This window comes from Cervus canadensis, chromosome 25, assembly GCF_019320065.1.
Source record: "Cervus canadensis isolate Bull #8, Minnesota chromosome 25, ASM1932006v1, whole genome shotgun sequence".
NCBI classification, from domain to species: Eukaryota; Metazoa; Chordata; class Mammalia; order Artiodactyla; family Cervidae; genus Cervus; species Cervus canadensis.
Window position 1 is genome coordinate 13,508,653 of NC_057410.1, and position 26,163 is coordinate 13,534,815.

Genomic DNA, 26,163 nt, shown 5'->3' on the forward strand with positions numbered 1-26,163 from the left:
TTGGACCCGGCTGACACAGACTCTTGAGAATTTGTGATTTGGTGTGTGTCGGGGGAGGGGTGGGCAGTATCTGAAGCTGAGCTCACATTTAGGCAAGCTATTACTGTGTGTATATGTGTGTGCGTGCACTTGAACTACATATACTAGTGTAGAGACTGTAACTTGATAATAAACTGGATTTAAAAAAAAATAAGATCTTTGTAATGTTACTTTGTAATGTTTGATGGGTGCTAAACTTTTACGTCCTCTTGGAAAGCACTAGCTTGTGACAAGTCCTTTAAATTAACCCAGATTAAATTAAATTAACTATCTAGGCTCAGATAGTTGCATTTGATCTTTCAGTTGTCATTACCAGTATCTTAGGGTTTTTTTTATTTTAAAAATTCTTTTATTTTTATATTTTGGAGTATTAATTGCTTTACAATGTGTTAATTTCTGCTGTACAGCAATGTGAATCAGCTATATGTATACATACATCTCCTTCCTCTTGAGATTCCCCCCCCGACCCTCCCATCCCACCCCTCGAGGTCATCACAGATGAATGGAAAAAGAAGATGTGGTACATATATACAATGGAATATAACTCAGCCATAAAAAGGCACGAAATTGGGTCCTTTATAGCGAAGAGGTTGGACCTAAAATCTGTTATATAGAGTGAAGTCAGTCAGATAGAGAAAAACAAATATTGTATATTGCCACATATATATGGAATCTAGAGAAATGGAACAGATGAGCCTATGTGCAGGGCAGAAAGAGAGAAACATTGCCTTGTTTTTGTTATTCTTCTGCTACATGCAAGAGGTTCTCTTATAGAGCATTAAGACCCATTTCCATTGTTTACAGCTGAATTAGCTTTGGATATTTCTACTTAGCTTGTGGGTAGATTTGAATGCCCTTCCCAACTTAGAAGAGCTGGAAATCCTCTAACTAGAGTGTACTAACTATATCTTTTATTTTCTGTTTTCTGATGTTTTGATATCTTGGGGTCTTGCTGACTCTCATGGGACTCTAAGTCCCGAGTTTAGGCTATTCCTAGAGATAGTAAACTTGGCCACCAATGATTTTCAAATACCAACCAACCAACCCAGAGCCTCCACCCCAACCACCTCCTTTATCAAGTTCTCATATTTGGGACTACTATTCCCCTTCCCTGATTTCCAGGGCCGTGTACCAGACAACTAGGGACAGCCTCTTTTGCCCGGAGCCTGATGAAATTACTCAGACTAGCCTGTTCGAAGCCTGTTTCCCCTGCCTCACCTGTTCCTTGCATGGAAATGACAATAAAGGCTTTTGCCCACAGTTCCTCCCTCTCCTTCCTCTTCCTTACTGACCCTGGTGCTTCCTAGTGTCATATCCCTTCCCCTGGAATTGTAACAAACTGTCTTTCAATGGGGATCATCTTCTGGTCTGTTGACCTACATATACCCCAGATTTTTCATTAATATACTGTATTTTAGGATATGGAGGTTCAAGTCATTCTAGCTTCAGGTAACAGAGCTGTTGAATGACTGGCCTTCCCTTATCTTACTGTTGGCATCTGTGATACTGTAATTTATAATAAGAAATGTATATTTGATTTTTATCTCTTGTTCCTGGCACAGAGCTCCTAAAACCTTTGGAGTTCCCTAAGTGCTGAGAGAGATAAAAGTATCTTTGGTTTTGTCAAAGGGGTGACATTTACATGGCACCAAAGGATGAGGGCTGGTTACCAGGACAACCAATCACGTGATTAGAGGATTTGAACTTCCAGTCTCACCCATGATCTCTGGGGAGGAATGAGGGGCTGGAGGTTGATTTCAGTCACGAGTGGCATAATTTAATTAGTCATGCCTATGGAATGAATCCTCCATAAAAATCCAAAAGGATGGAGTTCAGAGAGCTTATGGGTAGGTGAACACATGGGGATTTGGTAAGAAGGCACCCTTTTCCTGCACCTTACCCTGGATATCTCTTCCAAGTCGCTGCTCCTGAGTTACATTCTTTTATAATAAACACATAATCTAGTAAGTAAAATGTTTCTCTGAGTTTTGTGAGCTACTCTAGCAAATTAATCAAACCCAAAGAGGGGGTACAAGGGAAATACTAATCTATAGCTGGTAGGTCAGACGCACACATGATAATCTGGGTTTGCATCTGGCATCTGAAGTTGGGGGTTGGGGAGAGTCCTATAGGACCTGGCCCTCAACCTGTAGAATCTGAAGCTGTCTCCTGACAGATGGTACCAGAATTGGGTTGAGTTGTTGGACACCTAGCTGGTGTCGGAGAATTGTTTGGTGATGTGGGGATAAGACACTTGCATAGAGTGGACTTGGGTCCCAGAATCCTTTTTAGCCTATGAGTCAATTATGATGAGACAATTGGATTTTTTTTTATTACCTTGATAGTGGTAATTAGTAGGGATAATAAATCCCTCTTTCCTTATTTTCAAGTATGATTAAGCACATGCCATGTGGATGGAAATTACAAGAGCTTCTAAGAAAAGACATGTGGCTGACTTACACAGAAGGCATTTTGAAATAACTTATGGACACAAAGGTAGTTTAACCCTGTAGGAGTTGAGATTTTGGAGTCAAATAGTCCTTGCCTTGGTCCTGAATCCTGACTTTATTTGTGTATCTTGAGCAAATTACTTAACTTCTCTAAGCCTCAATTTCCTCATTTTATAGACGAGGACAGTGAGTACCTGCAACAGATAGGATTAAATGAGATAAAATAATACACAGATAGAATCTAAATAAATACAAGCTGCTTTGTTATACAGAACCGAATAAAGATCACAGTGGGATTATAAAGGGGTTGGGTAACTGAACACTCATATACACGGAGACATTCTGTCAACTGCAAAAACCAACCTGCAGATAGGACACATGCATGTGTACTATATAACATTTATTTTTTTTTCTATATTTGGAAAATTGTCTTCCCTTTACTAACAGCACAGACTTTGCAGGAAATTAGATAAGGTAGTTAAGTCTTGAGAGTTCACGATTCCTACATTTTCTTAGATTCAAATTCAAACTTGCTTCTCTGAATTGTAGTATCAGACTGTCGCAGCCTGACGTTGGTCTGGATGCTGGAGCTGCCACTCCATTTTTAAAATAATGTCGCAGGTGCTTGGTGTGATGGAGACACCATTAATTTGACTCTTCTGCTGGTACACGAGGCTTCCCCAGTGGCTCAGCGGTAAAGAATCTGCCTGCAGTTCTGGAGCCTCAGGAGCCATGGGTTTGATCCCTGGGTCAGGAAGATCCCCTAGAGGAGGGCATGACAGCCCATTCCAGTATTCTTGCCTGGAGAATCCCATAGACAGAGGAGCCTGGCCAGTTACAGTCCATGGGGTCGCAGAGAGTCAGACACAACTGAAGTGACCTAGCAAACACGGGTACATACTTGTCAGTGGCAAAAAGAGTTCTTCTCAGTACATAATTCCCATATTCTTATTCACTCATTTATGTTCAGGATACTATAGAGGTTTCAGATATTTAGTTGAGTAACGATTCTTATAAAATGAATGAATACTTCTTTCCCATTAAATTCCATAATAAACTGAAAATCTTTTCCCCACAGAAAACTTACTACAGGAGATGTGTTGAAAGACTTCAGAACAAAAGGACTTAAGACAGTGAACAGACCTGTGGCAATCTATGGCTTCTTGAGATTAGTTAGGTCTAGAACAGATCTTGCTGTAAGTTTCTTTTTGTATGGATAACACTTCTTACTTCTCTAGGTGTTAGAAGTCCATTACGGACCATGGTGCTTCAGGACAAAAGATTTTTCCTTATCAGAGTCAGAGAATTATCTGACTCTCTACTGGAGTATTCCCAAATTCATGTGATTCGAATGTCTAGAAGAGTATTCCTCTCAAAAGCCCGTAACTCCAGTCTAATCATGCGCAGTGTGTGTATGCATGCTAAGTTGCTCCAATCATGTCCAACTCTTTATGACCCTGGGGACTGCCAGGCTCCTCTGTACACGGGAGTCTCCAGGCAAGAATACTGGAGTGGGTTGCCATGTCCTCCTCCAGGGGATCTTTCCCACCCAGGGATCGAACGCGTGCCTCTCACATTTCCTGCATTGGCAGGTGGGTTCTTTACCACTAGCACCAGCTGGGAAGCCTCACTCATGAGCAGAACACCAGACAAATGCCATCTGAGGGACATTCTATGAAATACCTGACCCAATACTGTTCTTTTTTAACTTTGGCTGTGCCACAGGATCTTAGCTCCCCAACCAGAGATCGAACCTGGGCCCATAGTGGTGAAAGTGCCAAGTACTAACCACTGAACTGCCAGGAATTCTCAAGACATAAAAAAGGGTATAACTAAATGTAATGTGATATTCTACAGGGGATCCTGGAACCGAAAAAGGAGATTAGATGCAAACTAAGGAAATTTGAATCAAGTATAGCCTTAGTTATTAATAATGTGTCAATACTGGTCCATTTTCTATGACAGATATATCATACTAATGTTAAGGTATTAATAATAGGGGAAACTAGGTGTGGGGTTTATTGGAACTCTATGTACTAGCTTCGTTATTTTTGTAATAAATCTAAATTTGTTCTAAAATTTAAAAAAATATTTTAAAAAAGTAAGAAATGCAGTCCATAACAGCAGGCTAAAGTATCACATGTACCACACGGTGCCATTTGTGATCACATGAATTCAGTTCAGAGGGCTTCCCTATTGGCTCAGATGGTAAAGAATCTGCTTGCAATGAGGGAGACCTGGGTTTGATCCCTGGATCAGGAAAATCCACTGGAGAAGGGAATGGCTACCCAATCCAGTGTTCTTGCCTGGAAAATTCCATGGACAGAACAGCTTGGTGGGTTAGCTTTCAAATACCTTAAAGGATACTATAAAATATAAATATAAAATATAAAATAACACATAACATAGCAAATAGAATTACAATGATTTTTCTTGTGTTCTAATACAGGAATTCAAACTAGCTCAGATTTTTTTTTGAACAGCCAAACCATAAAAATTCATTCACTTAAAACAATTAGCACGCATGGGTTCGGACCTCCAGCATTTTAAAAATAAAAATATTTTGTAGAGCTCTTAACCTCTTTTTCCATTTTTATTTTTCCTACACAATTTTGCCATCTCAACTTTAATGGCAGATTCTCAACAACACATTATTTGAGTCATGAAACTAAAGATCCTCAAGAGAAGATCAAAAAAGCAATTCTGTTGGCAGTTTACAAATCTTCCCTCACCTGATTCTCACAAGAACCTTCTGATGTTGGCAGACTTAGAGAACAAACTTATAGTTGCCAGGGGAGAAGGATGAGGGGAAGGGATAGTTAGGGAGTTTGGGATGGACATGTGCATACTGCTATATTTAAAATAGATAACCAACAAGGTACTACTGTATAGCATTGGGAAAGCTGCTGTTTGTTATGTGGCAGCCTGGATGGGAGGGGAATTTGGTGGTTTAGTCCCTAAGTTATGTCCTACTCTTATGACCCCATGGACTATAGCCCACCAGTCTCCTCTGTCCATGGGACTTTCCAGGCAAGAGTACTGGAGTGCGTTGCCACTTCCTTCTCCAGGGAATCTTCCCGACCCAGGGATCAAACCTGGGTCTCCTGCATTGCAGGCAGATTCTTTACCAACTGAGCCACTAGGGAAGCCCAAGGAGGTGGGGAGAATGGATACATGTGTATGTACAACTGAGTCCCTTGGCTGTCCGCCTGAAACTATCACAACATTACTAATCAGCTAAACTCCAATACAAAATAAAAGGGTTTTAAAAAAGAACTTTGTGATGCGGGGAGTGAGGAGAGTTATTCATAGGTCCCCATTCTACAGATAAGGAGACTAAGGCACAAAGAGGTTAAGCAAGGATAAGAGATGAGCCTAGTTTTCTGGTGTTAAATTTAATCCACTTCCACTATACACATATCTTATTCAGCGTGGGCTATCATACAAAATTTAAAACTGGGTGGCTTAAACAACAGGAATTTATTTCTCAGTGCTGGAGGCTGGGTAGTCTAAGATTAGCAGGCTCAGTGTCTGGTCAGAGCTGTATCCTTCAGCTGAGACAGCCTCCTTCTGGCTCTGTCCTCACGTGCTCTCTCCTTAGTACATGAACATGGAGGGAGAGAGAGAGAGAAATCAAGTTCTTTGGTGCCTTTTTTTAAATAAGGGTGCTAATTCCATCATGGGGGCTGTATCTTCATGACCTTGTCTATACCTAACTACCACCCCAAATCAGATCTCCAAACATCATCATATTAGGGACTGGACTTCAGCATAAGCCTGACAGGACCCTGAGGGAAACATTCAAGGGAAGGGCCACTCCCCATGTCCCTCTTGTTTGTAGAAGAGTTTTAGTCTCCTAGGCCTTCTCGGAGTTCCAAAAAGCAAATTTCATTAGAGAACTGAGAAAATGCAGAAACAAAGGAAAACTGTCAAGCAAGACAAAAATAATAGTTGACCATAAAACAAGTCAAGGATCTTCAGCTTCTCCTCAAGGGCTATTGGTAATATCCTGAGTCATATTCTTGAGCTGTTTCGCAGATAATAAAATCCCTATCATACGGAAGAAGTTAACGACATGCTGACCATCAGTCAGCATGCAGACCCCAAACTGGTTGGAGCCAGAAGCTTGATGGTTGAGATTCTTGAAACATCACCCTATTACCTCACTGTCAAACATGAGATTCCTGAAACATCGCTCTGTTGCCTCATCATCAGCCAACCAGAGAATTGTGCACAAGATAATCAGGCACCTGCAACCCTACCCCTAGCACTGTCTTTAAAACACTTCCCTAAAAGCCACTGGGGAGTTTAGATCTATGAGCATGAACCAGCCATTCTCCTTGCTTGGCTTTGCAATAAATGTACTTTCTTTCACCACAGCTGGTGTCAGGTTGGATTTGCTTATGTCAGGTGAATGGACCCCAGCTCGGTTCAGTAATATGAATTCAACAGTGAGACAATTCAGTTCAGAAAATTGCATCACGTACTCTTCAGAGATTTTTTCCTTTCTTCACAACTTTTCAAAGTTTGCAAAAGACCACCAACATAGATGATGATCTACCTCAGAGGTACTAACACATTAATGGCTCTGGTAAGAGATACTTACACCTCCCAGGTCCTGTGAGCTGGTAGGATTTATTACAGGCCATTTGGCCATAATACAGACTAGAGAGAGGGCAGAGGGACAGACGTGAGTAAAATCCCCTGTCACCAGCCACTAAGTTATATCTATTTATACTGCATCAGGGCTTAACAGCTCACTTGAGAATGCTAAATATCAACCTCACTCCAAGGAACACTTCAGGAAAAACTTCACTTGGCAAAGTTAAAAGTGTTTTGGTTTTCATTTCTTCAAGGACATATGTCATTGATTTTTGTGTCTGATTCTAAGCAGCTGGTTGAGCTCTTAAGAAGCATCCAAGGATTTAAACTCTAGTGCATTTTGGATGTGGTTGTTTAAAGCTTGCAGAAGCACAACTCCAGGGGCCTCCAGTTTATCAACAGTGTTCCACATACGGTTTCATCTTTTCATGGCTGGATTCTGTGAATGGAGAAAGTCTTTGACAATTATTAAGAGATATTATTGGAGGAAGGGATGGATGCCAATGACCACAATATCTCCTTCCATTTTTTCACGTGCGCTGTTCTTAGTTGCTCAGTCAAGTCCAATGCTTTGCAACCCCATGGACTGTAGCCTGCCAGGTCCCTCTGTCCATGGGGATTCTCCAGGCAAGAATATTGGAGTGGGTTGCCATGCCCTCCTCCAGGGGATCTTCCCAACCAAGGGATCGAACCCAGGTCTCCTACATTTCAGGCAAATTCTTTACTGTCTGAGTCACGAAGGAAGCCCAAGAATACTGGAGTGGGTAGCCTATCCCTTCACCAGGGGATCTTCCAGGAATCGAACTGGGGTCTCCTGCATTGCAGGTGGATTCTTTACCAGCTGAGTTACCAGGGAAGGCCCAGAAATAGATACTGGGTAGCAGGTAATTTTTCATGGCCCCATACAAATATAGATGAGATCACACTTGAGAAAGACTCTTGATGGCATGTCTTTGCTAGAGTTGAATTCTAAAACCATTTTTAGCTACACTAGTCTGGCTTCCTGTTTAAACACAGAATAACTGGGAAAAGAGCTAGACTCAGAGTCAGGAACGTTTGTCCTGGTCCTGGCTCATTAACTGACCATTGGTGTCATCTTGGATAGTTTATTTCACTTCCCCAGTTGCAACACTGAATCTATGATAGTCCTATCTACACTAGGGGTTACTGTGGACACTACATGAGGTATTTATGGAAAACCTTGTTGTAAAGTGGAAAGTGTACAAAGACAAGAGTCTTTAACAATGGTCCCTGGGAAGATGTTATTTTGAATGAGTAAGTAAGAAGTTAGAAATTCTCATTTAAAAATATATATGTTTATTTGGTTGCATTGGGTCTTAGTTGCAGCATGCAGGATCTTTAGTTACAGCATGTGAACTCTTAATTGCAGCATGTGGGATCTAGTTCCCTGACCAGGGATGAAACCCAGGCCCCTTGCATTGGGAGTGTGGAGTCTTACCCCTTAGACCACCAGGGAAATCCTCACTTTCTTTAATGAGCTTCAGTCCATTACGCTTAGGGTGAGTTGCTTATATTTCCATCCACCATCTTCTTCACCTGGAAAACATGTAGCACACAATAGATAACTATCAACACTTGTTAAATGAAAAGTGAGTAAACAGGAACATTGCCTCTCCTTTACCAGGGAGAATGGCAAGATGACATACTGAAAGAGATTGGAATTCCTCTCCCTTTTTAACTGTGATTTTTTTTTTTGCTATTATTAGAAATAATAGAGTGGTTTTAATGCTCCAAACACCCCCAAATGACTTCCAGTAGAAACTAGAAAGTCAAATGGCCTATTGTCCTTTAGAGGATTCCAGATCCTGATGGTCCATTATGACTTATTATTCATCATTTATATTTATACGTCTGCATTTTATTCTGTGTAGCACAACTGCATATCTAAATTAATTGCAGATTAATCATAAAGTGTGTAATAAGGGTTTCATATTGTATCCAAACATTGAATGCATTACGTCAGTAATTAAGCTGCTGTAGTTTTCCCCTAACGTGAGTTGTAAGATCTCAGGCTTCACATCCTATATAATTACTGAGAAACGCTTCTTTTTAGTGCGTATATTCTTGGCCCTCAATTATCTAACACAGAGAGCTACTCAAGATTGTGTTAAGAAGAAAAAGTTTCTTAGTTACTTCACAGAGGTCCACTTACCGCTAAGAAAACCCTCCAATACAGAGGATCTTCCACCTGTTCAACCTCCGAGCTCTGTAACACGTTGTTCATTTTCACTTACTGACATCTGTGGGGGACTATCTATGTACCAGACTCTGAGTACAGTGCTGGGGCACAAGAAAAGCCTGGCATCCTTCCTGACATTTGGGAGGCATCCACCGTCTGGAGGGCTAGCCATCACACAGCGTGAAAAGCGCTGTCACTGTGACATCGACAGTATGCAGGGAAGAGGTGGTACATCCTGCCTCTCAGGTAAGCGAGAAAGAGTCTGAAGGGAGGAAAGGGAAAGGCTTCAAGCAGGAAGAGCTATCTGAGCTGTATGGGTCTAAAAGGACGAGAAGTGTTCTGTGTGTGTGTGTTTAACCAGAAATGGAAAAAGGCAGAAGTTACCTGTGAATCAGTCTTTTATAAGAGAGAAAAATCTGATTTTAAATACATCAGGAATTGCTAAGTTAATGATCACCACCCCCGCCCATCTGAGCCAGCTCTTCTGCTCGCTTTGCTTATGGGAGAGGAACTCCTCTTTCTGAAAGACACCCCTTTTCCTTTTCAGTGCCAAGAGCTGGCCATCTGTCCCAGGAGATTCAAGAAAACTGTGGGAAAGGCACAACTCCCTGGGTGGGGCATGGGATGACTCAGAGAGCTGGCGATGAGACTGGGCGGGGAGGCTGAGCCTCGGGACAGTGACTGACTCACCCACAGGTACCTCTCTCTCTGTGGTAGGGGTTTGATAAGTATTTGTGCAGTGGGTAAGGGCCGGCTGTATGTAACCAATGCCCACCTGTCTTTTGGTCCCTCTGCCCATTTTGAAATAAAGAGGTTTTCCTTTCTAAAGGAAGCTCCCTTCTCATTTTTAAGTCTCAGAAGCTCAAGCTCAGGGTATCTCCTGGGATGACTTCCTCTTTATTTTTGGGTACACCACCCACTGATTTTCTTTTGGCAACAACCTGACCCAGCTCTCAGTCCGTGTGAATCAGATGAGGTTGGCGCCACTCCCTCACCCCAGGCCCAAGAAAAGAAAACACTGCAGTCCCTCGGCAACTGCGATTGGTTCAGGGTAAGCATAGGACCCAAATCAGGCCCATCAGAACCATCCCTGGGAGTCTGACTGGAACTATAAGCTACGAGGTATCCTTGGTGGGAGTTACTAAGCTGGCAGGACTAAACCTGGAGCTGCCGGGAGCCAGCTGTCTCATCATCATGGTAGGTTGCTTGTCTGAGAATGAAGCTGATACAAAGGAAAGTGGGGCTGAGACAGGACAGATTTCCAAGCCTGATATTGGCTCCCCTTCCCTTTGCCTCCTCCCATCGACTTAGTATTTGGTGGTCTAATACAGTTCCTTTTGCTTTAGTAGATTACATTTGGATTCTGACACATAGCCAACAAGAATTGTGGTGAATACCAGCCCTTATCAAGAATCTGAACGTTTTTCTACACAGGGTGTTCCTCTGGCTGTCTTCAGATCCTGATACCTTATTTATGGGGGTATCAGTCGCTTTCGGAATCTGGAAGGTGCACTTGGACGGCCCTTGCCTTTCCCTAATGGCTGCTATGTTCTAGGTGACACTTAAAGACAAAATTAATCTTACATGGTGCTTTCCATTTTATGATCTTACAATGATCTCTCCTCATATATATATATATATATATTTTTTTTTACAGGCAACAAAAACTTACTTAAAGTAACAAAACTGAAACAAGAACAGTAGGTTTATTGTATTAGAATATTCAGGAAAATCCTCTGGAGAAGCGATAGGCTACCCACCAGTTTTCTTGGGCTTCTCTGGTAGCACATACTGTAAGGAATCTGCCTGCAATGAGGGAGACCTGGGTTTGATCCCTGGATCAGGAAGATCCCCTGGAGAAGGGAAGGGCTACTCACTCTAGTATTCCTGCCTGGAGAATTCCATGAACAGAGGAGCCTGGCAGCCTCAGTCCATGGGGTCACAAAGAGACTTTCACTCACTCATAGAATAATTATACACCAAATGCAGGAAATACATTTGAGCTGAGATGTATGGGAACTAGACAGTTCCAGAAACTAGAAGTTTCTCCCACTATCTCTCCTCTTTGGGGGAATGCAGAGTCTTGCCTGTTTCTATCTGAAAGGCCACGTCATTCTTCCTTCTGTGGGCCAGCTTCTCCATCCACTCACTTGCTTACGCCCATCAGGGCCACTCCCAAGTGTAATCTTGGACCCCAAGTCTCCATCAACTTCCAGCCTGGGTCTCCAGGGCTACATGACTCAGTCTCTCAAATTCTGGGAAAGAGAATCTGGCTGGTCCAGCCTGGCTCAGCTGTCCATCTGGCATTTCATCAGCTAAGGCCAAGGAAGAGGGTCATGTGGCCTGTAGGGCTCCTCCTTTTAAGCTGGGGGTAGTGGTGAATAGATACTCTAAAGCAGGGAATGTGGGCTTCCCTAGTGGTTCAGCAGTAAAGAATCTGCCTGCTAATGCAGGAGACACGGGTTCAATCCCTGGTCCAGGAAGGTCCCACATGCCATCAAATAACTAAACCTGTGAGCCACAACTACCGAGCCTGTGCTCTAGAGCCTGGGAACTGCGACTAATGAGCCCACAGACCCCGACGACTGAAGCCCACGGGCCCACGAGCCCACGTGACACAAGAGAAGCCACTGCAGTGAGAAGCCCATGCCCCACAACCAGAGAGTGGCCCCCATCGCAGCAACTAGAGAAAGTCCACACAGCAGCCAAGACCCATCACAGCCAAAAATAAATAAACAAATAAAATTATATTTGAGAAAGTAGGGAATGTGGGAGGGAAGGAACTTACATATATCATCAGTATAGTCTCTTTGTCTCATCTGATGCCTGTATTTCTGAGAGATAGAACTGATTCTCATCCCCATTTAACCTAACTATGGTTCTTGAAGAATTCACCGCTACCCGTCAATGAAGACGTGAGCAGGAGTTAGAATTCTATCAGAAAAAGTTCAACAGGAAACACAGTTGGAAATTAGTGGACCCTGGGCTCTTGGCATCTGTGGGGCTTATCTGCAGCTGCAGAGGTTTTGGCAGTGGCTGAGGTGGTGGAAAATCCAAATTTTTTCCTTCAAATGATAGTACTATGGTAATACTATTTTTCGTACTACCCACTTTATCTAGTTTATTATTTTATCATTTTTAATTGCACTAAATTAGCATATAATATTTATGGAGATAGCAGTGCCATTCAGTCTGGGGGAGAAGAAAGAATTAAGAATAAAATTGAGTCCAACAAAAAATTTATAATTTATAAGCTTGAGTAGTGAATGTTGCCAACTGTATAGTGGTATGTTGGTAAAAATGTCCCCATTTGGGCTTTCTGTAAGCACAGATGACTGAATCTCAGATTTATAGCTCAACTTTCACAAACTTGGACTTTTCTATTCTGCCCTTTGTTTCCCATATCCAACCAGTCTTGAACTGGGGAGAAGACAGCAAAAGTTCATTGTATTTCTTTGTCTCTGATGTGACCTGCTATGCAGGACTTACCCCTTACCTCCAATCCCACCCCACCCCCCAAATGAAACTGAAAGTCGCTCAATCCTGTCTGACTCTTTGTGACCCTATACATATAGTCCATGGAATTCTCCAGGCCAGAATACTGGAGTGGGTAGCCATTCCCTTCCCCAGGGGATCTTCCCAACCCAGGGATCGAACCCAGGTCTCCCACACTGCAGGAGGATTCTTTACCAGCTGAGCCACAAGGGAAGCCCAAGAATACTGGAGTGGGTAGCCTATCCCTTCTCCAGAGGATCTTCCTGATCCAGGAATCAAACCAGGATCTCCTGAACTGCAGGCAGATTCTTTATCAACTGAGCTATTAGGGAAGCCCACCACTCCCAACTTAAACTCCACCTTGAATAGTTCTCAGAGGCCCTGAGGGTTTGACACGGCACAGCATCATCCTTAGCTGTAATGGGACAGCTTTCTCCTTCTCTCTCCTGTGGCTCCTTGGTTTGTTATCGTGGTCATCAGCACCGCCAAATTCAGTGGCTCACCCGCTGATGCTGCAGATAGCCGCTGAAGGTTCCGCTGACTCTGGCCATCGGTGTCTGTGCCTTCACAGCCTCCCAAGCCTGTGCTGAGACCTCTGCCTGTCACCGCTGCCACCAAGGGGCTTGTCTTCCGTGGAACCTGTGCGGAGGCGGCTTTTTTTTTTTTGCAGCCTCGTCTTCTGAGAAGTCAGCCAGGATTTGAAGATAGATCAGGGGATGACCTGATAGTTGTGTTTTATTAAAAACACTTCCTAGGAGGCTGCTTTTGTCCTAGAACAAGCTTGTGGGGCTCTACTTGCTTCCCCTGGGATGAGCCCCTTTGTCTCTCTTTTAAAAGACCTTGAGGACCCACCCATAATCAGAGATGACTGAATCTTAAGTAAATGGAGCTTTTAGAACAAAATGTAAATGAATACTTGAGTATGTATAAGCACCTTCTGACAGACTTTCCATTGTTACTGAATAGTGCTTTATATAATCCTACCATTGTGATAAAGTCAACTCATGCTGAAACTTTGGGGAGTGCAAATGTGTCCCAGGACACACACAGCTTTCCTATAATAAGGGCCTGGGAGGATCTTGATGGGCAAGCCCTCCCAGGCAACTTCCATGCCTCACACCAGACAATCACCGCTCAAGGAGAGGGTGCCAATATGCTTGCTCCCATGCTCTTCCATGGGAGCTAAAAGAAGCTATTTGGAATTGCATTAGTCCTGAGGAGCACATAAGCTCAACTGGGACATTCTCCAGTTGAGACTTTCTCCACTTGGGAGGTTTTTCCCTCCCCTGACCCACTTCTACACAGCAAAGGACTCCGACCTTTGACATTTTAGAACAATGAACAATGATTTGTCTGAGCACTAATGCTTCATTAATTCACTTTAGTTCATCATTCATATCTTAGTCATAGACTTTCTGGAACAGACTTTCTTAAACCAAATTTAGGGCAGATATCTATTTAAAACACTTTTGAAATGCAGAAATATTTTTTGTCAATACTGATTTACAAATGGAATCATTCCACTTCTATTATGACATTTTGACAGGTTATTAACATTTATGTGTTCACTTGGTTAATCTCTGACCAGGAGAATGGAAGGTAAAGAAGATCACAGTGGTGAAAAGGAGTAATGGTGATGTAAGTGTGCATCTATACACATAAAATGGGGTTAATCCAGTGAAAGGGAGGAAAAATCGTTTTCCTTTTAGGGTCCTTGGCTGGGTCTGAAAATTCAACCAACAAAGACAAATAAGAGAAGACAAGCATACAAGTGTACTTAATATACATTTTGTGTGATATGAGAGTCTTAATAAAATGAAGACCTGAAGAAATGGTTAAATCTATTTTTATGCTGGGCTTGATGATGAGCGGGTAGTCATGTAGAAATATTTTAGGTCAAAAAATATAAGGTGAATGTAGTAAACTGGGGAAAACAGTGAGACCTGTTTGTTTGAATTCTTCTGGCAGTGTCCCTTGTGTTTGAGGTAAGGACGCTCCTTTCCTTAGAGTTCAGAGGGGTAGCATCTCACCTGGGGGTCTTGTGCCATGTTTCAGAGAAGAAAGACAAGAGAGATCTTGTTTGGCTGTTTTCTCAAACTCCTTCAGTTTAAAATATTCAATATCCAAAGTGGCATGTTTTAGGATAGCATGTGTTCACAATTGTATTAACAGGTAAGAAGCTGATAGATACCGTATCCCACCCATGTTAGCAGGCAGTTGTGAACACCTGCTCCGTGTCTCCCATACACAACAGGGATCTAATAAAAGACACATTTATGACAAAAGCCCTCCACTCTGAGTGGCTTCCTTCAGCTGCTGCTCTCAGGGACTCTGAACAGGAAAGATTAAAATTTACACCATCTCCACTTTGCTTGCTACTCCCCTTCAACCTTGGGCTTCCCAGGTGACTTGATGGTAAAGAATCTGCCTGCCAATGCAGGAGTTGTGGGTTCAATCCTTGGGTCAGGAAGATCCCTTGGAGGAGGAAATGACAACCCACTCCAGTATTCTTGCCTGGGAAATCCCATGGACGGAGGAGCTCGGTAGGTTATGGGGTCACAAAGAGTCGGACATAACTGAGCACACAACCTCATGTTTAACAACCTTTCCCAGGGCTGAGACAGTTTTAAACACGTGGGTATGCACTTTATTGGTTCTCCTAACTCAGAAATAACCAAGGGTTTTACAAGGTAATGCCTCTCTTGGGTGGTCCTTTCCTGAACAAACAGAACTGCTCTCTAAGAATAACCTGCTTGGTCACATGTGTACTAGGCCAACTCATCAGGACCCAGGGAGGGAGGATGTAGAAACCTTTGAGCAGGCCAAATCCTTGAAATGTGGCCGTGTTATATTTCATTGGCAGTATATGCAAGGAAAACGGAGCCTCAAATTACAACAGGCTGCATTTATTTGTTGCCTTACAGCCGAACTTCTCAAATTTAATGTGCTTATGACTAACCTGGGCATTCTGTTGAAATGCAGATTCTGACTCAGTAGGTCTAGGATGAGGCCTGGGATTTGCCTTTCGAACAAACTCCTAAGTGATTCTGTAGCTGCTGCTCTGTGATGGGCACCACGTTGCACAGCCAGTCTTAAGAGTTTGCCGTGTATTTTCCTTGTAACCCCATTCAGTCCTTATAAGAAGCCTGTAACGTACCTGACACAACCCCACTGTACAGAAGTGGAGGCAGTTTCAGTGAAGTCAACAGACTTGCCCAGGGTTTTGTAGCCAGTTAGTTCTCAAAATCTAAGCCCTATGCTTTTCTTCCACCATGACTAGGGTTTCTCTGCATACTGCAGCTCTTGGCCTGTAACATTGCTTCGGGAAATTGCATATCAAGTCTTTCCACTTCAGAAAGTACACAGCTGTGTATAATCCCAGTCCTTGTATCCTGTTCTGTCTGCTCCTTTATATTACCAGTTAGCATGTTTTGGTTGGAGATTCTGTCTAAATACTTGCTGTCCCTCTCCTCTTTATACTGTATCCACAGGTGGGTACAAAATTTCTGATTTCTCATATTTGGATTATAAATACAGACTTTTCAGTGACATTTGGAGGCTCAAGTGTTGATGGATACATGGAGAATCAATCTATGAGAAGTAATAGAAGACATATACATAGAATTAGAAGAAGAGATTAAACATTTTCCCATTGATGATAACAATTGACAAAAATGAGAATAATATTAATAATAATAAAGCTAGAAGTTGACAAAAGCAAAGTGGGTAGACACATGGGCTTTGAAATTTTGAATGTTGATTGTGTCTCTTACCAAACGAATAATTTTGGGCTAGTTACTTAACCTCTCTGTATTTTTATTTCCTTGTATGTTAAAAAGATTTTAACTTTGCCTTTTAATTAATTAGCTTATTGAATTAATTAATTACTTAGATTGATTAATTAGATTTAATTAATTCAAAACAGTGCCCAGGACATAGTAATTGATCAATAAATAACAGGTATCATTATTACCAACATAGGAACCTCCTTATTTTTTAATATAGAGCAACAGAGGCCCAAAAAGTTCAAGTGACTTCAACATTTATTAATAAAAAATTAAGGCAGTTTTGCTTCCATAGTAGACATGTTCTAGTTAGTAACTAGACTAATGTTGTAAGATGGGACCTAGTGGAGCTGATAACTGGACACAGACCCTCTGATTTCTAGTCCATTATGATGCTTGAGTGTATGTTCACCACACTCATTGACACTCTGGGTCTGCAATGATTCCTTGATATTAGTTTCAAACAGCTCCACCAGCAGCAGTGACTGCATGGTCCCCAGACTCTATCTCTGTCCCCGTTTGTCTTCTTGACACTAAGGAGCTGAGACTGGGTGCATGGACCGGAAGGCGGGAGCCCTGGAGATTAGAGGCAGGCCCTGCAGCATTGGCACGCAGCTCAGGAATGCTGCTGGAGCTCACTGTTTGGTATTGTTCACTCCAGAAAGAACTTTCCACCCTCACCCAGAGATGCTTGGGTTTAGAATCAAATCAGCATCGTTTACCTGGCTGAAGGTAGTGCTGTCTCCCCAAGGACAGTAGCGAGTCAGGTTACCCTGAGTTGGGTGGCAGGGCACTGCTCACAGTTGACCATCCGCTGCTTTATGCAGTTCTCCATTTCTATTGGATTTAAAAGCCTTTGTCACCAGGGAATCTCTGACTCTGAGCTCTGGTGATTTTGTCTGGAACAGCCTCTCCCCAGTGTTCAAGTTTCAGGTAAGGCCTCTGGTGTGTAACTAAAAGATAAGCACAGAGAGAAATAAATATCTTTTATGACTTCTGTGAAACTAGGTATGTGCAAATAAACACCGAAAAAGTGCGAGTGAATTCTAGAGAGGAATGGCGTAAACTCCCAAGGGGCTATTAACCTTCCTTCAAACCAAGAGTCGCTTAACATTTCACTGCTTTGTTTTCCTCTTGATTTAGAATCTAAATGCATGGTCACCAGTGGCAATGGGAAGGGTGCATTCCCTTAAAAGCAGCCTCTAACTGCCAGTATTTGTCTCTTTTTGCAAATTATTTCTATGTTATCCAACAAGCCCTCCTTCAACTAAGCTATCGATAATATGGCCTGCATAGGAAGCGTGTGTGTGTGCAGAAAACCAGAAATGTTGAAAACAGACCTTCAGAGTCACTCTCAGTTCAGTTTAGTTCAGTTCAGTCGCTCAGTCGTGTCCGACTCTTTGCGACCCCATGAATCGCAGCACGCCAGACCTCCCTGTCTATCTAGCCCAGGGGAATTCACTGTCCCAGTTGACAGTGTTTTTGGACTGCAAGGCAGAGAGAGCTCCAAACTGAGGAGTGTGCAAACTGTGGCCCTCTGCCTTTACACGGGGAATGAGAAGTTAGTAATGCTGACTTCCCTGTGCAGTGATATATGGAGTTAGACAGAGTTCAATTTTTTTTTAATGTTGTTTTATCACAGTGATACATGAGTGTGATTTCACAAGTTGAATGGGACCAGTAAGCTTATTGCTGAAGCTACATTTCTCTCACGCATAGCCATGTCACTCTCCAGAGGCAACCATTTTCTGTTATTGAAGCTCTTGATTCTTGGTCGGGGCTCATTTTTCTAAATAATACACACATGCTACTATCGTTCATCCATGTAGACATTAAAGTGTGTGTGGATTCTAGCTCCCCTACCCTCAATGCCATCCTGCAATATATTTACATCAAAGTTTTATAACAATTCAGAACTGCATTTTCATTAGTCTGAGTGGAAATAGCATTCATTGCCAAGCCTTTAAGTATGATTATATTTTCTGTAAATATTGTTACTGTTACTACTGTTTTCTGAGTCCAGTTTTCTGTAGCTTCGGGGTATTTTTCATCAAACAGACTGTCCCCTTACTTCGTGAGCCTGATGACCAGAGTTTGCTGGATTTTGTGGTCGACAGACCTCTCCTGGACCAGCATCCCTTTTGACAGCACGTTCATCTAGATTGATTCCTTCTGGATTCCTCATTGAGCAGCAAAATATTAGGTCTCACAATGGCCTAAGATTCATAAGGAGGCAAGAAGAGAGAAGAATGTAAATAAAGGCAAGAGGCAATCTTGAGCACACAATTGTCTAGAAAGTGTTTTCTGAGATCTTTAGATGCTGTGTGCTGTAAAATCTTTTGCTGTTATTCAGTCACTCAGTCATGTCCAACTCTTTGTGACCCCATGGACTGCAGAACTCCAGGCTTCCGTGTCCTTAACACCATCTCCCAGAGCTTGCTCAAACTCACGTCCATTGAATCAGTGATGCCATCCAACCATCCCATCCTCTGTTGTCCCCTTCTCCTCCTAACTTCAATCTTGCCCAGCATCAGGGTCTTTTCCAATGAGTCAGTTCTTCATATCAGGTGGCCAAAAATCTTACCAGGGTGTAAGTGCAGACACTGAATCAGGGGATAGCTTTAAAATCAAGTGGGCCGGTTATCTATTCTCTTCATGAATATGCTGTGTACATTTGGACAGCCTGAAAATCGATTCCATCCAGAAACACATTCTTTGCCTGTCAAAACTTGGAATCACTCATCCCATGTTTAATCAGCAGGTTCTTTTGACAGTGTTTTCCTACTCCTTTTCTCATCACAAGTTGGGGAAAGCCAAGCATCTGCTGGCAGTTACTCTCCAGCTTCTATCACAGATCCCTAGAAGTACCAAAACAAAGGGAATCAGTGCCCATGCACACACATATATACACTCATGCACATACATATATAGGCTTCCTTGGTGGCTCAGTAGTACAAGAACCCACCTGTCAATGCAGGCAACATGGGTTTGATTCCTGGGTCAGGAAGATCCCCTGGAGAAGGTAATGGCAGCCCACTCCAGTATTCTTGCCTGGGAAATCTCATGGACAGAGGAGCCTGGCTGGCTACAGTCCATGGGGTTACAAAAGAATCAGACATGACTTAGAGACTAAACAACAAAACACACATATATGCACACATGCACATTTTTGATGTGCTCTGCTCTGGAATTTTAATCCTCTGTGATTCTTATAAGACCTAGAATACAGACATCCAAACACTTTTTAAACTTCGAGATGGAGGTATCACATGACATACTCGCCAGACTTCATGTTTATTCCTGTCTATGAGGATGAGAACCACTCTGAAATGTCTCTTCTGTTTCTTGGTGACTAGTGAAATAGAAAAGGTAATAGTGGATGGAGGAATTGGCAGGGAAGGGCTGATGGAAAGCTTGAAGACCATCCCTGCTGTGTTTTTGCTTTCAAACCCAGGATACAGGAAAACATCATTTACAGTAACCAATGCAAGCTACTCCAGATTATGAGCAAAGGACATGAAAAGAAAAATTCTGGTAAGTAATTTTAATAAAAACTGAGAATTTCCCATGTTCTTGCTCAGGGTGGGAGTAACTCTAAAATGATGTATATAGTTGTCAGTCTTCTCATGACAAATGAAGATTCCTACACTTTCTTTCAAGTTTATCACTGGCATTTAGTCCAATAAGCATCAACCGAGAATTTTTCTCTGAAAATTCACTTTAAAAGGTATACATTTTGGACTTCCCTAGTGGTACGGTGGATGAGAATCTGTCTGCCAATGCAGGGAACACTGGTTCGATCCCTGGTCAAGGAAGACTCCATATGCTGAGGAGCAACTAAGCCTGTGTGCCACAACTACTGAAACCCACGTGCCTGAAGCCTGTGCTCCACAAAGAGAGAAGTCCCCACAATGAGAAGCCCCAGCCCCACAGTGAAGAGGAGCCCTTTCTTGGTGCTCCTCTGTGTGAGCAGAGGAGAAATCCTGTGTGAAGCAACAAAGACCCAGTGCAACCAAAAATTAAGTAAATAAGAGGTATAAATTCCAAGCGGGGAAAGCAAACCTAGACGTGCATTCGTGTGAGCTGTGTGCTAAGTCGCTTCAGTCATATCTGCCTCCGCAACCCCATGGACTGTAGCCCACCAGGCTCCTCTGTCCATGGGGGATTCTCTAGGCAAGGAGATTGAAGTGGATTGCCATGCCCTCCTCCAGGAGAAGTGCATTCAGAGCTTGTCTAATAGGAAAAGAAATGTTTGATTAAGAAGCTGGCATTGTAAGCACTGAGGCCACGTAGCAGGCATATCCCCAAACCTGGATCTCAAAAAACATCAACCTGAAGCACGGGCCTTGCTCTTGACTCCCATTCCTCTGACTCCACATTTGATAAGAACACAAGTGATTATAATCTGGTTTTCTGTACAGCGTTTCCTCTAGTGAGCAAATATTTGATCAACTGGCATGAACATCCCAGTTGGCCTGGCAACTCATTTTGGTTCTCATTGCAGAAAAACGGACCACTGATTTGTGTACCACCTTCTTGAGAGATGTGTTTGCTAGAGAGCTAGCATATTACGGTATACAAACCAGATTCATTAACCTGCAAATTTGAGGTGACCCAACTAATTCACTCCCCTCTCCTCCTGTGGTCCTTTTCCTGCCATTTGCAGAGCTCAGGGCAAAAGTACAAATGCAGGACCCAAGCCCCCATTCTTCTCACTGGTGGCTGTAGCCATCACAATGGGAGGTGGTGGGGTAAAGTGGTTTATGTGAGCAACTATAAGAACACACTAGTTATCCAGTCTACAATCTGCCCCAGCCCCGGCCTACCCAATAGTCTCACCTTGGCCTTATCTTGGGCTCAGGAGTGTGCAATGACTGTCTTTGGAGGATGGACTCAAGGAAGAGGCTGGTATTTGCTACAGCCCGTTTGGTGAGGATGATCTGGGGCTGGGGGTGACTTCAGTATGGACACGTCTCCTTGGCTTCATGGCTCCTCATTACTTGGAGGTGAGTTTGCCTAGAGGAAGACCAGGGTGGGGCACAGGCCAGGGGATATATTTGGCTAGCTCTAAGGATGATGCTGCCTACGTGACCAAACTTTCCCCACTTTTAGGACATTCAGGAGTGGCCACATTACTTCTTGGGATGACCACTCTGTTTCAGCTCCTTAAACTGCAAGACTTCTGAATAGAATGTAACTTGCCAAATTGTGATCCAGGGGGGATCTGACTCAAGCCTGTGGATGATAAGCAAAGACATATCCTGTTTGAAATCACTCTTCAGAGAACTGGAAGTAACTTTGGGGTTTTTTATTAACATCTATAGAGGTTCCTCAGACAATTAGACTGAATTCTGACCTAGGTTGAAATGGAGGTCATGGTCACAGCCTCATCACTCTCAATTACAGGGTCAAGGACAGGAGACTTGGCTTAACTGCTAATGGAAATCCCTAATCTGAATGAACTCAAAACACTTGGCCCAGGGAAATTAGCACATAGTATCAGCAAATGACATTCAAATAGTTTTAAAATAATCTAATCTTCAGAGCTCTGTGCTTGGCTGATGGAAATGAGAATTTGAAATGGACAACAGGGAACTTACTGGCTTATAAATGTGCTTTGGGGCAGAATGATTGCAAAAATGATCACATTTTGTTCCAAGAGATTTCACTGCTTTTTCACAAACACTCCATTCTATATGGCTTATAGGACAGAACCATAGAGCTGCATTAAGAGTGGATCTGAAAAGGATTTTAATCTACTCACCCAGCTGGCCTATCATGTAGATTATAGCAGTGAGAAGAAAGATAAAGCTGTAAACATAATATGACACACAGAGAAATTTCATGTGATTACCTGATAGAAGATGTCATAAAGGTAAATGGATGGGAAATCAGTATTTACAGAGTTCAGGGTGGGATGAACAGTTGGCCTTTCTGATAATATTCATATAGCTAAAGAGCTATGGCCAGGAGAAGAACTGACCTCATTGGCTGTTAATATAATTTTATTTTGTTATTTCCTGTATGTCATTCATCTAGCAAATATTTAGGAGGTATGTGTAAAGTGTGTGTGTGCTTAGTCATGTCCAATTCATTGTGACACTGTAGACTCTAGCCCAACTGACTCCTCTGTCCATGGAATTTTCCAGGCAAGAATACTGGAGCAGGTTGCCATTTCCTACTCCAGGGGATCATCCCAACCAGGGAACAAACCTGCATCTCTTGCAACTCTGGCAGTGGCAGGCAGATTCTTTACCACTGCACCATCTGGGAAGCCCAGCAAATATTTAAGTACTGGCCACATGCAAGGCATTGTTCAACAAGAGAACATGTCTATAGACCCTTTTCCTTTGCTTCCCTTCTTATCTTTTCTTCTACTTCCCATCTTTACTTCATCACCAGGGATGACAGTTCAGTTGAGTTGCTCAGTTGTGTCTGACTCTTTGTGACCCCATGGACAGCAGCACTCCAGGCTTCCCTGTCCATCACCAGCTCCTGGAGCTTACTAAAACTCATGTCCATCGAGTTGGTGATGTCATCCAACCATCTCATCCTCTGTCATCCCCTTCTCCTCCTGCCTTCAATCTTGCCCAGCATCAGGATCTTTTCCAATGAGTCAGTTCTTTGCATTAGGTGGCTAAAGTATTGGCACTTCAGCTTTAGCATCAGTCCTTTCAATGAATATTCAGGACTGATTTCCCTTTAGGATTGACTGGTTGGATCTCCTTGCAGTCCAAGGGACTCTCAAGAGTCTTCTCCAACACCACAGTTCAAAAGCATCAATTCTTCGGTGCTCAGCTTTCTTTATGGTCCTACTCTCACATCTGTATATGACTACTGGAGAAACCATAACTTTAACTAGGCAGACCTTTGTCGGCAAAGTAATATCTCTGCTTTTTAATATGCTCTCTAGGTTGGTTGTAGCTTTTCTTCCAAGGGGCATGTGTCTTTTAATTTCATGGCTGCAGTCACCATCTGCAATGATTTTGGAGCCCAAGAAAATAAAGTCTGTCATTGTTTCCATTGTTTCCCCATCTATTTGTCATGAAACGATGGGACCAGATGCCATGATCTTCGTTTTTTGAATGTTAAGTTTTAAGTCAGCTTTTTCACTCTCCTCTTTCAGTTTCATCAAGAGGCTCTTTAGTTCCTCTTCACTTCCTGCCATAAGGGTGGTGCCATCTGCATATCTGAGGTTATTGATATTTCTCCCAGCAATCTTGATTCCAGCTTGTGTTTCATCCAGCCTGGCATTTCACATGACGTACATTGCATAGAAGTTAAATAAACAGGGTGACAATATACAGCCTTGATGTACTCCTTTCTCAGTTTGGAACTAGTCCATTGTTCCATGTCCGGTTCTAACTGTTGTTTCTTGACCTGCATACAGAGTTCTCAGGAGGCAGGTAAGGTGGTCTGGTAGTCCCGCCTCTTTAAGAATTTTCCATAGTTTGTTGTGATCCACACAGTCAAAGGCTTTGGCATAGTCAATAAAGCGGAAGTATATGTTTTTCTGGAACTCTCTTGCTTTTTCTTTGATCCAATGGATGTTGGCAATTTGATTCTGCTTCCTCTACTATTTCTAAATCCAGCTTGAACATCTGGAAGTTCACAGTTCATGTAGCATTGAAGCCTCGTTTGGAGAATTTTGAGCATTACTTTGCTGGCATGTGATATAAGTGCAATTGTGTAGTAGTTTGAACATTCTTTGACATTGCCTTTCTTTGAGATTGGATTGAATACTGACCTTTTCCAGTCGTGGCCACTGCTGAGTTTTCCAAATTTGCTGGCATATTGAGTGCCGCACTTTCACAGCATCATCTTTTAGGATTTGAAATAGCTCTACTGGAATTCCATCACCTCCACTAGCTTTGTTTGTAGTGATGCTTCCTAAGGCCTGCTTGACTTCACATTCCAGGATGTCTGGCTCTAGGTGAGTCATCACAGCATCATAGTTATCTGGGTCATTAAGATCTTTTTTGTACAGTTCTTCTGTGTCTTCTTACCACCTCTTCTTAATATCTTCTGCTTCTGTCAGGTCCATACCATTTCTGTCCTTTATTGAGCCCATCTTTGCATGAAAATTTCCCTTTGTATCTCTAATTTTCTTGAAGAGATTTCTAGTCTTTCCCATTCTATTGTTTTTCTCTATTTCTTTGCATTGATCACTGAGGAAGGCTTTCTTATCTCTCCTTGCTATTCTTTGGAACTCTGCATTTTCAGATGGGTATATCTTTTCTTTCCTCCTTTGCCTTTTGCTTCTCTTCTTTTCTTAGCTATTTGTAAGGCCTCCTCATACAACCCTTTACCTTTTTGCATTTCTTTTTCTTGGTGATGGTCTTGATCACTGCTTCCTGTACAATGTCATGAACCTCTTGTCTATAGTTTTTCAGGCATTCTATCAGGTCTAATCCCTTGAATCTATTTGCCACTTCCACTGAATAATTGTAAGGGATTTGATTTAGGTCATACCTGAATCGTCTAGTGGTTTTGCCTACTTTCTTCAATTTAATCTGAATTTTGCAATAAGGGGTTCATGATCCAAGCCACAGTCAGCTCCGATCTTGTTTTTGCTGACTGTATAGAGCTTCTCCATCTTTGGCTGCAAAGAATATAATCAATCTGATGTCATTATTGACCATCTGGTGATGTCCATGTGTAGAGTCGTCTCTTGTGTTGTTGGAAGAGGGTGTTTGCTATGACCAGTGCGTTCTCTTGGCAAAACTCTGTTAGATTTTGCCCTGCTTCATTTTGTATTCCAAGGCCTAACTTGCCTGTTACTCCAGGTATCTCTTGACTTCCTACTTCTGCATTCCGGTCTCCTATGATGAAAAAGACATCTTTTTCTGGTGTTGGTTTTAGAAGATCTTGTAGGTTATCATATAACCATTCAACTTCAGCTTCTTTGGCATTAGTGGTGGGGCATAAACTTGGATTACTGTGATATTAAATGATTTGCCTTAGAAACAAACAGAGATCATTCTGTTGTTTTTCATTGTACCCAAGTATTGTATTTTGGACTCTTTTGTTGACTATAAGGGCTACTCCATTTCTTCTAAGGGATTCTTGCCCACAGGCGTAGATTTAATGGTCACCTGAATTAAATTCACTTATTTCAGTCCATTTTAGATCACTGATTCCTAAAATGTCGATGTTCACTCTTGCCATCTCATGTTTGACCACTTCCAATTTACCTTGATTGATGGACCTAACATTCCAGGTTCCTATGCAATATTGCTCTTTATAGCATCAGACTTTACTTCCATCACCAGTCACATCTACAACTGGGCTTTGGTTTTGTTTTGGCTCCATCTCTTCATTCTTTCTGGAGCTATTTCTCCACTCTTCTCCAGTAGCATATTGGGTACCTACTGACCTGGGGAGTTCATCTTTCAGTGTCATATCGTTCTGCCTTTTCATACTGTTCATGGGGTTCTCAAGGCAAGAATACTGAAGTGGTTTGCCATTCCCTTCTCTAGTGGACCATGTTTTGTCAGAATAATTAGTCATGTGGTCTATGCAACCTAGAGGAAGTTACTTCACATCTCTGAGTCTTGGTTTCCTCATCTGGAAGATAGGGATAGTGGAAGTG

At 42.4% G+C, this 26,163-nt stretch overlaps 1 long non-coding RNA gene across 1 annotated transcript in view; it reads left to right on the forward strand.

Moving 5' to 3' along the window:
* The first annotated feature begins 10,389 nt into the window (after nucleotides 1–10,389).
* The window catches only part of LOC122427756, a 63,868-nt gene continuing 48,094 nt past the window's right edge, over nucleotides 10,390–26,163 (forward strand). Inside the window, exon 1 of the long non-coding RNA XR_006265540.1 lies at nucleotides 10,390–10,488. This is a non-coding gene — a long non-coding RNA (uncharacterized LOC122427756). The remainder of the gene's footprint in view (nucleotides 10,489–26,163) is intronic.